A 13,821-nucleotide genomic window follows, 5' to 3' on the forward strand; every position below is an offset into this window, starting at 1 on the left:
AATTCTGTCTTTTCTTTAACTTTGTAATATTAGACATTAGTTTGGTTCTTATTTTATATGGTTTGCTTAAGTCTGCTTAAATGTTTGCCAATTTATTTTCTGAGTATTTTTCTTATATTTCAGTATTCTTATCTAGGATAATTTGTATTTATACCTAAGGAGTGTTATTTTGGTATTTTTTCAGTGAATAGCTATTCTTGATAAAATCTTTCAATTTGTATTTATCTCAAAATGTACTTAATTTGCTTTTGTTCTCAAAATATTTTTGTTGTTATTAAATAGAGAATTCTAGATCAACTGTTACTTTCGCACAGAAGCTTAAAGAAAGTATAATTATATCTCATGGTTCTATTGTGGATGTTGTGATGACTGTTGTCAGGATGTCATTCCTTTAGAGTTGTTTCATTTTTTCCTCTCTGATTGTTTTAAATATCTTCTTTTTGCTTTGGTATACTCTCTTAATTAAAATATTACTCAATCTAAATATTTTCCTGTTCGGTATACATTTAGTTTTCTCTGTCTATAAATATATGTCTGGAAAATTCTCAGAAATAAACTCTTCAAATATTGCCTTTTTTCTCTTCACTCTATTTCTTCCTGGGAAAGCCCAATTAAACAAATAATAAAAAGTTTCAGTTCACCTTATCTATCTCTTATCATCTTTTTCCTATTTTCTAACTCCTTGTTACTATCCTATATTCTGAATATTTCTTATACTCTAGCATTATTGCCTCTTCATCTGGGTCTAATTTGTCTTTATCTCATTTATTAAAGTTTTATTTCAAATCTGTATATTTTTATTTTATGATCCTTATGGTATGATTTAAATCTGCCTGGTCAATTGCATAATCATACTTTTCTGCTTTGACTAAGTAATCAGTTTATTTATTTCATTTAACTTTTAATATATTAAACAATTAATCCATAATTAGGTTATATTTCTAAACTAGTGACTTCGTTTTCTAATGTTCTTGAAAGTCTAAATCTGTTTTGTTTGTTTGTTTCTGATACATTTCATTCAAGATGGCTTATTTTCCTATATAGAGATCTTTATTTATAAGCTGGTTTTTGAACTTTGGGAGACCTGAAGGTCTAAACTAAAGCTGTTTTTCTACAGAGGGTGGCTGGGTTGGGTTTGGGGAATAGGGATAGAGTGTGTTACCAGTGTTCTTCAGAGTCTCAAGTTTATTGTGGAAATGGTTATCAAATCTTGTTCATTAGGTTGATGCTGATATTGGCATTTGCTTTCAAAGTGACCAACATATTGTGTTTTCTTAAAGTTATCCATCTGTGCCGATTTGTCAGTTTTGTTTGTTTGTTCTGGGAGAGTGTATCCCTTACTTCTCATAGACCCAGCAATGTATTAAAGTTAATGCATTAAGCTTTATACATTTGTAAATAAGTACGCTCTGGGTCACTAGTCTGCCATATTTCCAGGATAAAGAGATACACACACAGACTGAGAGAGAGAGAGAGGGAGAAGGAGGAAATTAGGCTACATTGTGGCTTCAGGAGATTTGCACGTTTTGTTCTTTCTCTTTGCAATGTCCTGAATCTCCAGCCTTCCTCCCACCCCCACCAGGCGCACACACACACACACACACACACACACACACACACACACACACACACACACACACCCCTCACCTCCCAGGACATTGCATAGTCCTTCCCCGTATTTTCAGATCTCTCTCACTACCTGTACTAGATTAGGTTCCACCATTATATGTTCTCATTGTAACTTTTCCTCCATAGCATGCAAGACTGCTGTAATTAGATAAATGATAGGAAAAAGGGAGCTCTTTTGTCTCTTTAACATCATCATGTCCTCAGTGAGCAGCATTGTTTCTGTCCTCATAAATATTTTTCAGGGAATAAGTTAAATGAAGTGGCAAAGAAATATAACTTATAACAAGTAGAGGTGGAGTTTCTGTCAATACCAAATTTGAGCTCATCAAAATTAGATGAATCTACTGAATTTGAAAATTCTTCTCACTATTGAATGTATAAAGCACACTTAAGTTCCAAAATGCCTTGGAAGCCAATGTTATTTAAAATCTAATTTGACTAGCTTAACAGCAGTTGAAACTGGGAATTCAGATGTAAAAGGCCATATTCAGGTTATTCCATAAAATATTCAAAAGGTCTATATCCTACTACAAACATTCCTTGAATATATCTCCTGGAGAAATAGATACCTGATTTGTAGAGATTTAATAAATAACAGACATAAATAGTTACTATAAATAATAACACTGATTATCCTGGGTAATCAAACCCTTCACCTGCTGAGATATGCAGTGCATTTATGCAGATCAGCTGTAGACCTTTCATCCATGAAATTATAGAATGTATAATGTGATGGGCCATGATATATTCACTGTAATTGCTTATTTATAAAAAGAGCTATCAACAGCCCACTTTAAATAAATTCAGAAATCACTGTAGGGCATTTAGAAATGAATATTTTATATGACATTTTAAAAAGATTATGAGCATTTCTTTGAACAGTAAAATTAATGGCTGTTTGACTGTTTAAACTCATCCAGTGTAGATTTAGGATAATAGCATATAAACTGTAATTACTGTATTTGTGTTTTAGTTAGGAATAACCAGCTACCTTTCTAACAATGCAAATCTTTTACCTAAAATATGAATAAAGGGAAAACAAATTAAAGTGTTAAATTTCCTCATAGGTCTTTCGAGAGTAAAGTATATTTAATAGTAACTGTATGCTTATCTATCTATCTACCTACCTACCCACACATCTATACACACATCTATACTTTACCACAATAGTTTTAAGTAAATTTATATTTCCCATAAAGAATCAAACTTTTTGAACCTAGAATGTAATATTTAAAAATCTAAAGCTTTTAACATAATCAGAAACAATGCATCTTTTGTGTAATCCTTAGTGTAAATGAACTTTACAGGAGTCTGAAATGCATTATAAAGTTAGAATTAGCATTAAAGCCCCGTATTCCCAAAATCAAGGTGAGGGAAGGTCAAGAATAATGATCTTAGTCCAGAATTAGCTAAAGGATATTATATTACTGAATCATTCACAATGGTCACTGTCATAGCAGAGAAGAAAGGGCACATTTAAAATCTGTGAAATACTGGACGATAGAAATAGGTGTTCTTATAAAATAACTCATCAGACATTGATTAAAAAGCTTCAGAGGGCCACAAAGTTATCTACATATTCCCTTTCATTCTTTGAACAAAAAATATTTTCAATACATTCTTTTGTACATGTTTTTTTTTCCATGTTGACATTAGAAATCATTAAAACAAGACCAAATGTCTTTTTTAAAATTATTTTTTAAAGTTGCCAGTTACATTTTTTTTTTATAAAGTTATTTATTTACTTATTTTTGCTGCGTTGGGTCTGTTGCTGCACGCGGGCTTTTCTCTAGTTGCAGCGGGCGGGGGCTACTCTTTGTTGTGGTGTGCGGGCTTTTCATTGTGGTGGCTTCTCTTGTTGTGGAGCAAAGACTCTAGGCGTGAGGGCTTCAGTAGTTGTGGCACGTGGGCTCAGTAGTTGTGGCTCCTGGGCTCTAGAGCACAGGCTCAGTAGTTGTGGCGTACGGACTTAGTTGCTCCGCAGCATGTGGGATCTTCCTGGACCAGGGCTCAAACCCACATTTGCATTGGCAGCCGAATTCTCAACCACTGCGCCACCAGGGAAGCCCCAAATGTCTTTTTCTATATTTTAAAGTTTTTCTGCTGATCTTAGTATGTAATCTCATACATAGAGACTTGGTTATCACTCTTAGCAGTAAATCTAGTGCTATGAAGGATATAAATGATATAGGAAATAGTGTCTGAGGACCTCTTTTGGTCCTAAAACAATTTCTACATTTAGAAAATCTTTGGAAGTTTTCTTTAAAAATCATGGAAGTATTTTGTCTAAAAGTAATCAATGTTATGGTGAAGTATCAAGTTTGTATTGTCAGGTTAGGCTAGGAAGAACAACTTGGAAAGAATGATCGAATTCGCACTATTTAATATTATATTAAAACTAATACTGGAGAGAAAGGATGAAGATACAGTGAATATGAACCCTAAAACACATGGAATTAACATTAATTTTGTGAGACTCCAGAAAGAAGGGGATTGGGAATGAGATCTATTTACATGAGATGTATGACTTCTTTTTCATAAAAAATGCAACTGTTGACAGAATTGCGTGGTGTACCAGTTCTATGATAGTTAAACTTATCTATCTAAGAATTCCATGAGAAAGAGCTAGGATCAAGCCAATTAAAAGCGAACACATATAGAGACAGGGATTTTGAAACATGTGTAGGTATTAGCTGTTAAGCAATAGTTTAAACTAATCTCTCTAGATATCATCCAACAGTGAAAGTCTCAAGTCCTTTGGTTGTATGGAGGCTTAAAGGACTTCCAAAACTCTGGAGAAACTAGGGAGTGAATGCTTGGATACACTTGTTGTCTCAAGTCTCCTCTGTCCCTATTCACATACCATTTAGGGTTATTTGGCTCATTTGGAACTAGACCTATCCATAAATGGGAAGGAAAGAAGGAAAAAGAGACATCTTCTCCTTCAATTTGAATTCTTAATATTCATTTCAACTTGGCATCTCTTTCCTCCAACGTTAAATTCAAGTAGTAAAGAATGCCAAAATGAGAATCAATTTCATATTATTAAAAAATAAATAAAAATCACATGATCCTATTAATTTCATTTTCTCTATACACATTCTAAAAAACACTAAACACTTTCTTATTTTCAACCCATTAATTTATATAAGCAGTGGAAACATTAATTTTATGATGTTACTTTTTAATAATCTGTTCTCAAATATTACAGAACTTTAGGAGTTGAGTAAAAAGTAAAGACATGTATAAAAATGGAATGGTGATGCATTTACATTGTAAACATTTAGAACATATTTCTCAGTATATTTATATATTATGAATTATATTTGAGTTCAATTTCTGGCTAAATACTGATGCAAATGAGAATATTAGACGTTTGTTCCAGCAATGGCACCTAAGTATTTGAAAAGTTTTTTTTTGAATTTTCCATTGTTGTAGATTACCTTAATGATAAAACTCACATAGGAAATTAATGATGAAGTCTTTTAACTCAGTCTGTTAGGGGAAAACTGTATACTATCATATTTGAAAATTTCCTAGTTTTTGAACCAAAATGGCAATACAGGAGACTCCTTAATTTTGCTTCTCCATTGAATCCACCAAATACACTGAGCTATATATTTCACCCTCGGAGTGAAATCAAGACAATAGATGAGTGAGTCCTACACATGAGCAACAGAAAAAAATACCCATATTGAAACAGGTAGGAAAGACTGAGACATATTTTCACCATAAACCCCATTCCTGGTACAGCACCACACAATCAGGAGATTGAGGAGCAAAGGGTTGGACCACACATCTTATGCCCTAATTTTTAATGCTGTCTCCCAAGAGATGCACCCCCAAATCATCCATTTCTGAAAGCCACTGGGGCATGTGTTCATGTGTCCTGTAGGACATAATAAACAAAGAATTTTTAAATGGGCACAGGAGCACCTCCCAAGGTTATACACCAAGGCTCAGTGTGGAGAAATCAAGCAAAATTTCCCATCTCCCAGTTTCTCCCTAGAAGGAATCTGACTACATACTTCCCTAGCTGCTGCCTGAGGGTCTGGCTTCTACTATGCTTGCAACTAGTGCTGACTGAATCCTCCCCAAAATGGATGGGTCTTGGAATATCCTCAACTACAGAGAGCCACTAAGAACAAAGATGATGGCTTGGACAATCACAAAGGTTTGAGAAGCAAAAGAGGTCTGGTTAGGCTGATTGATGTGGTTCCTCTCACATAGGAGATCAGTCTGTCAAGAGTGGAAGAGGTGGCTATTTTATCTAATACACAGAAACCAACAGGAAGAGTACAGGAAAATGAGGAAACAGGGGAATATGTTCCAAACAATAGAATAAGATGAATCCCCATTAACCATTCTCAATAAAAATGGAGATAATTAATTTACCTGATAAGGTATTCAAAATAATGGTCATAAAGATGCTCACTAAGCTCTGGAGAGCAATACATAAACAAATTAAGAATTTCAACTAAGAGACAGAAAATAGAAAAATGTACCAAACAGAAATCTTGGAGATGAAGAATACAGTAACTGAAATGAAAAAGTCAGTAGAGGGATGTGACAATAGATTATATGGAAGAAAGGATCAGTGAACTCGAAGACAAGGCAATGGAATTCATTCAATCAGAAGAGCAAAAAGAATGAAAAAGAGTGAAGCTAGTTTAAGGGACTTATGGGACACCATCAAGTTGACCAATATGTACATTTTAAGTTCCCAGAAGAAGAGAAAAAGAAACAGAAAGTTTCTTCAAAGAAATAAAGGCCAAGAGGTACATGAAAGGGTGCTCAACATCACTAATCAGAGACATGCAAGTTAAAACCACAATGAAGTATCACCTCACACCTGTTAGGATAGCTATTCTCAAAATGACAAGAGATAACAAATGCTAAGAAGGCTGTGGAGAAAAGGAAACCCTTGTGAACTACAAGTGGGAATGTAAACGGCTATAGACATTATGGAAAACAGTATGCAAGCTCCTCAAGAAATTAAAAATAGTATGAAAGCTCCTCAAGAAATTAAAAATAGTATTACCATATGATTCAGCATTCCTACTTCTGGTTATGTACCCAAAGGAAACTAAATCATTACCTCAAAAAGATATCTGTGCCCTCATGTTTATTGTAGCATTATTCACAACAGCCAAGGTCTGGAAACAACCTGTGTCTATCATGAGATGAATAGATAAAGAAAATGTGGAAATAATATAATAGGAAATCTTGTCATCTGTGATGACATGGATGAAAATGGAGGGAATTATGCCAAGTGAAATAAACCAGACAGACAAAGACAAATACTGCATCGTGTCACTTACATGTAGAATCTAAAAAACAAAGTCAAATTTATAGAAATAGTGAGTAGAACAGTGGTTGCCAAGGGCCGGAGAGTGTGGGAAATAGAAAGAGTACAATTTTTCAGTTATAAGATAAATGAGGTCTGAGGATCTAATGTATATCATGATGACTATAGTTGATAATACTGTATTACCTAACCGAAATTTGCTGAGAGTAGAACTTGTGTTCTCAAAAGAAAAAAAAAAAAAAATTAAATATGTGAGGTGATGGATGTGTTGATTAACTCAACTGTGGAAATCCTTCCACAATGTCTACATATATCATCTCTTCACATTATGCACTTTAAACATATTACAATTTTATTTGCTAATTGTAACTCAATAAGAGAAATTTTCTACATTTTCCTTCCTATTGATAAAAGGGAAATTTTCTATGAAAACCTAAAGGACAGTACATTCGAACTTCAAGATTATATCATGAGGGTTGAAAAATACTATCTGACCAACCAACATGGAAAGAGGATTTTTCATTTTGCAAGTTATAATGTGTTCACAAGATTTGTTTCTTATTTTAATATGCACTTTAATCTCCTGTTTCTAGGTCCCTGGGGGGAAAAATAAGTGATTTGTGAAAGAACATGACGTGGAATGAAACTTTATTTAACTCCTATTCACACATACACACACACACACACACACACACACACACATACACACGCACAAAGTAAACTGTATTTGACATCTAATATGTATTTTTCATATAAGAGTAACTTTTAACCTGTGATTTACACTAACTTCTTTTGCCATACAAATACTACAAGCATCAGAGTATTAAATAAAAAGTGACCTCTTTTTTCCCAAAGAAAGTATCTTTAAAAAACAACAGAAATAAGAACACCTTGCTTTTGGCTCAGTGAAAATGATTTTAGACTTCTGGCTTCCAGAAACAGTGAGAGAATAATTTTGTGTTGTTGTTTTAAGCCACCAAATTTGTAGTGTTTGTTAGAGTAACCACAAGTAAATAATCCACTAGTTACTGTTACCGACAAACCTTTGGACAAATTTAGGTTGATCTACAATTTAATGCTTTAAAATGTGAATCCAGAAGATATTATATTCATTCCTTTAATACAGTGTCTCACATTCACTTTTTGATGAAGTATTGAAATTAGTAGTTCATGTTCTAAAGCTCAGGAACATCAATAAAGACTTCAGATCTAAAAGTATACATCAGCCAGACAAGACAAAGTCAAAATTGCTCACCTTGTATTAATGGGAAAAAAAAAGCATATTCAATTTCCCAAAGAAATTTCAAAATGAAAAAAATATAACACTTAAACATAGATGTGTGAACACACTCCTTTTGCATCTAAATCTGAGGGGATTTTAAAATTCCAAATCATGCATTTTAAAATGTTTCTTTTATAAAAATATAAATTTAATCTATAAATATTTATTTTATACAGTTTATGCATTGTTTTATGTCAAATTTAGCACATTTTCTGTAATCTGTTAAAATAATTTTGCCATCAGAAAAAAAGTTGTGTATTTTTCTACTTTTAGTAATTAGGATAATTTCTAATGAAGACAAAGTTTTTCTAGAAAGGAAATGAAAACCACATAGTTTTCACCACTGACGAGAATGTATTTACTTGAACTCATTTATCTTCCCTATGAGGAATTTCTCTTCCTGGATGTTCTAAAATCTGTCAGCAGCAAGGACTTGTAGAAAGAACACTATATGAGGCATGTGAAAGCCTGAGTTTCTAGCTCTGGTTTTAATACTCTTTACATGCAGACTAAGCAACCTCAATCTTTTGGAATTTCTGCTTGAGATCTATAACATACAGATACCACTTTTATCTACTTGTAGGATTATTATAAAGATCAAGTAGGCTAATATGAAAAATCATTTTAAAAACTTTATTAGATTCTACAAAAATAATTATTTTATGATAAAATACCAATGTACTTGGATAATTATCTATCAATTAATTATTATGTAAGACAATGACCATATGACACTTTGAATAAAGTAGCACATTACAGCATATTTAAAAATTCTTAATGGATCTCTTTTTATTTGCATGGCATTGGTGCTACTGCTGTGGGAAAATATCACAGCATGCTATTCTCAGATAACTTTCTCATAATTATGCTGATTGAATGGTATTCTAAAACTTTACTTTTTAACATGTAAATACATTATCACTAATAGAATCTAATATAATTTAAAATCTAGTAATAAAACATTACTTAAATACATTTAAAATCTAACATAATAAATGAAATTATATTACGTCAAATGTTTTTCTTAATGCAATGGACAATTCATTTCCAGGTTTCTTGGACCTGATGTGATAATAGACCCTTACCTTACACACCTTCACTGGATAAAAACACTGTTTACTCTTTCAAGAATAATTTTTTTCTAGATCATACCATGGTACACTCTCACCTCCTTCTGGTCTTGACACATGGGTCTCCTTCCCAGTGAAGACTTGCCTTGCCCCAGTCTGAATTAAATACTCCATTCCTGACACCCACTTCCCCTTTATTGCTATATTTTCTATATATTTTTTTTCTTTCTGGTCACCAACTAACGTGCTCTATGTTTTACTTATTCATCTGCATTGAATGTTGTTGTATTCTCTTAAGAGAATGCAATGTCCACAGAAGCAGCCTTTTTACAAAAATGTTTTTCTTTGTTGTACCTACAATGGTGTTGACATCCAAATAGTTTTGAGTAAATGAATTAATAAATATTGATGCATGAATAAATGTATGATTGAATAAGTAAATGAAGAAAGAGAGTAGAAAGTTCCACATTTAATATTAACTTATTTTACCAATAAAGGTCTAAATGGTATCTCACGTATGCTTAGCTCAACAAACAGTTATATAAGGATAAGAGTGTTATGAGGATAAGAGTTATATAAAAATAGGAGGGGTAAAATAAATACCAAATGATTTTCTTATCGGGTGCTTGAAGTAATTCCTCCTCTTTCTTTTCTTAAATATACTAGGTGACACAGATATAAGTTTTCTTCTAAACTAAAGAAATAACCAGAGATGTAAATTGCAATGAAAATATGATAAAATATAGTAAAAATAAACAGAGATATTTTATTATTATTATTTTATGTATCCAACGGTCATTTGGATTTACCCTCCTTTTGAGCATTTGTTTTTGCTTTTGTTGTTTTGTTTTGTTGTTGGTAAAATGAGTAGTAAGGCTCCAACAAAGAGTTCATAAGATAACTTTCTTTCTAACACTTTTGTTTTGTTTTGCCTTTTAATCTAAAAAAAAAATCTTTATTAAGCCCTCTTCCTTAGGGTATCTTCTTGGGTATAGAATTCTACATGGAAGTTTTTTTTTTTTCAGTATATTAGTACTATTCTTTCACTGGTTTCTAGCCTCCATTGTTGATATAGAAAAGCCAACTGACCTTTGAATAAAATTTGCGTTTTTTTCCTAGACGCTTTCAAGATATTTCTCTCTATCTTGTTTTTTGTAACTTGACAATGATATTTCTAGTTGTATTTTTCTTTCTTTCTTGGAATTCTTAGGTACATTGATTGTATAAATTGATCACCTCTAAATATCTGTAAAATTCTCACTTGAATCTGGAAATAGTGTTTTCTGCTTCATTCTCTCTCTTCCTTTTTGTAAATCAATTAAATATATGTTAGAATTTCTCACTAGATATTCTGTTTCTCTTAACTGGACTTTTTTTTTCATATTTAAAGATTTATTTTTTAGAGTAGGTTTAGGTTCACAGTAAAATTAAGAAGGAGGTACAGACAGTTCCCAAATATGCCCTGCTCCCCTACATGCTCAGCCTCCCCCATTCTCAGCACCACCCCACCAGGGTGGTATACTTGTTACAATTGATGAACCTACATTGCCACATCATTATCACCCCATCCATAGGCTACATTATGTTTCACTCTTGGTGTTGTACATTCTAGGGGTTTGGACAAATATATGACATTTGTTCATCGTTATAATATCATAGAGAGTATTTTCATTGCCCGAAAAATCCCCTGCACTCTGTCTATTTATCCCACTTCCCTCAAGCCCTGGCAACCACTGATCCTTTTACTGTCTCCATAGCTTTGCCTTTTCCAGAGTGTTATATCGTTGGAACCATACAGTATGTAGCCTTTTCACATTGGCTTCTTTCACTTAGTAATATGCATTTAAGGTTTCTCTATGTCTTTTTGTGGTTTCATAGCTCATTTCTTTTTAATGCTGAATAATTTTCCATTGTCAGGGTGCAATCCAGTTTGTTTATCCATTCACCTACTGAGGGATGTCTAGATTGCTTCCAAGTTCTGGCAATTATGAATAAAGTTTCTATAAACCTCATTGTGCAGGTTTTTGTATGGATATAAACTTTAAACTCCTTTAGGTATATACCAAGGGGCACAATTGCTAGATTGTGTGTCAAGAGTATGTTTGTAGGAAACCACCAATCTGTCTTGTAAAATGGGTGTAACATTTTGCCTTCCCACCAGTAATGAATAAGAGTTCCTGTCACTTCACATTTTTGCCAGCCTTTAGTTTTGCCAGTGTTCCAGATTTGGGGCATTCTAATATGTGTGTAGGTGTGTCTTGTTGTTTTAATTTGCATTTTCTAGATGACATATGAAGTGGAGCACCTTTTCACATACTTATTTGCCATCTCTATTTCTTCTTTGGTGAAGAGTCTGCTAAGGTCTTTGGTCTATTTTTGATTGAGTTGTTTCTTTTATTTTTGTTGAGTTTTAAAAATTCTTTGTGTATTTTAGAAAACAGTTCTTTATCTGATGTGTCTTTTGAAAATATTTTCTCCCCATCTGTGGCTTGTTTTTCATTCTCCTGATGTACTTTTCATCCTTTGCTAACTCCAGGCTACATTCTGGACACTTCTTACTGACCTATTATCCAGTTTCTTATTTATCTCCTTAGCTATTTCTAATCTGGGGTGACATCTATCCATCAGATCCAAAATGGCTTCATTTCATTACTAGAATTTCTATTTGGTTCCTTTTGAAATCTGCTTTCTATGTTCCCTGAAAAAAATTTTTTTCAAGATTTTCTTTTATTTATTTAACTATAGAAATGATACTTGTTTTACAGTCTCTGTCCGATACATTCAAGATATGATTTTTAAAATTGGTTATGTTATATGTTACATTTTCTTTGTCTCACTCATGGTGTCTTGTTTCTACAAGAGCCTGGTTTTCATTGCCTGTGGGAGTCATTTATTTTATTTTAAAATACATTGTAGAAATGAAATGTATAAAATGTATTATAGGAATAAAAACATTAAGAGAGTTCACTCCGCCTTCATGAAAGATAATCTTTTGTTTCTGTAAGGGGACTGGAGATGTTACTTGTCTTACTATAATTTATAATCAAGGCTTAAGATTTCCTTCAACACCCCATCCCCTAGCCCCCTGCAAGAGATACAATGGTGAGCAATGGACATTGACGTACTTTAGGTCTCTTTCTTTATTCTGAAGGATCATCCCTTTGTGGTCACGGCCTAATGTTTCATTTTAGTTTACCAAATACATTAAAATTGTTAATATTATCTATTTTATAACTAAAGTTCTCAACTTTTGTAAAGCTTGGGCTTTTACTTTTTAGCCATTTTCACTTCACTTTTTAGCCATTTTCACTTTTTTTGGCTGAGCCGTGTGGCATGGGGGATCTTAGTTCCCCAACTAGGGATCAAATCCGTGACCTCTGCAGTGGAAGCATGGAGCTTAACCACTGGACTGCCAGGGAATTCCCACACAGCTCTTTCTTACTAATTGGCAAATGCCCTTAGAATACAAACAACTTTGTTTGCCCTTGTCTTTCCCATGGTTTTGGCCTCGAGATTCCTCAATGTCTTCAAAGCTCTTAAACTGACTTTTTAAATGATTTCATCCAGCTCTTTCTGTTGTCCTAAGTAGGAAGATTGGTCTTAATCACCTGGCCCATCATTGCAGGAAGCAGAATCTGTTTTATAGAAAGATCACTTGCTACAAATATATTCACATGTGTACACTCTGAAATATGTTTTAGATAATTTGACATACAGATAGATGTAGGTAATGTTGGCCTTAATCAGAATTAATGGCAATTATTATTAGGCAAAGATGAGTTTGTTTGGGCAAGCAGAGAAATCACAGTTTGGGACAAGGAAACTATGGTGACCTATGGGCAAATCTGAGGGGACAAAGGGAAAGTTAGCTTTTATTAGGTTCTGGGAGGAAATTAGGGAAGACTGTCTTGAATAAAAGTTCACTGGAGGAGAATTAGAGTTTAGAATTGTGGCAGTTTCACAATGGTTGCAAGTGATGGGCGGTTTGCTGTTACTGAGGAATGCAGAAATCTTCTTTCTTCCTGCTATGTAAGTTGATATGAGGGGTATATGCATGAGAGCTCTTCCTTCATGGCTTAATGACTCCACTTTAAATCAGATTTCCTTTATCCATTTTCACATTTCCCCTTTCTGATCAAGATCTTTCTCTGAAAGCATCATTGATCAAGCATCAGGTTATTTGTTTTGGTTGAAATCTTTTTTGTCTGGGTTGCTTTGTGCCAGGAAGGACCTTTCCTGGAAGTCATGTCCCACGTGGAGGGGGAAAGAGCAAGTAGCAGTCATAAATCATAGGGGCCACAAGGAAGGTAGAAGGAGGGGCTCTTAGGCATCTGTCATTCTTAAGTTCATATTTTGTCAAGGTTGTAAGCATTGGAGTTCATCTCAAAGTGATGAGCTAACATCATTCTGTTTGGTGCATTATTTCTGCAGATATATGACAGGTAAGAGATACAAAGTTTAAAAATGATTATGCAAAGCATAATTAAAAGTAATATGACAAATCTAGTTTGTATAATCGTCCTGAGCCATGA

This window comes from Eschrichtius robustus, chromosome 9 (genome assembly GCF_028021215.1).
Source record: "Eschrichtius robustus isolate mEscRob2 chromosome 9, mEscRob2.pri, whole genome shotgun sequence".
In the NCBI taxonomy this organism is placed as follows: domain Eukaryota; kingdom Metazoa; phylum Chordata; class Mammalia; order Artiodactyla; family Eschrichtiidae; genus Eschrichtius; species Eschrichtius robustus.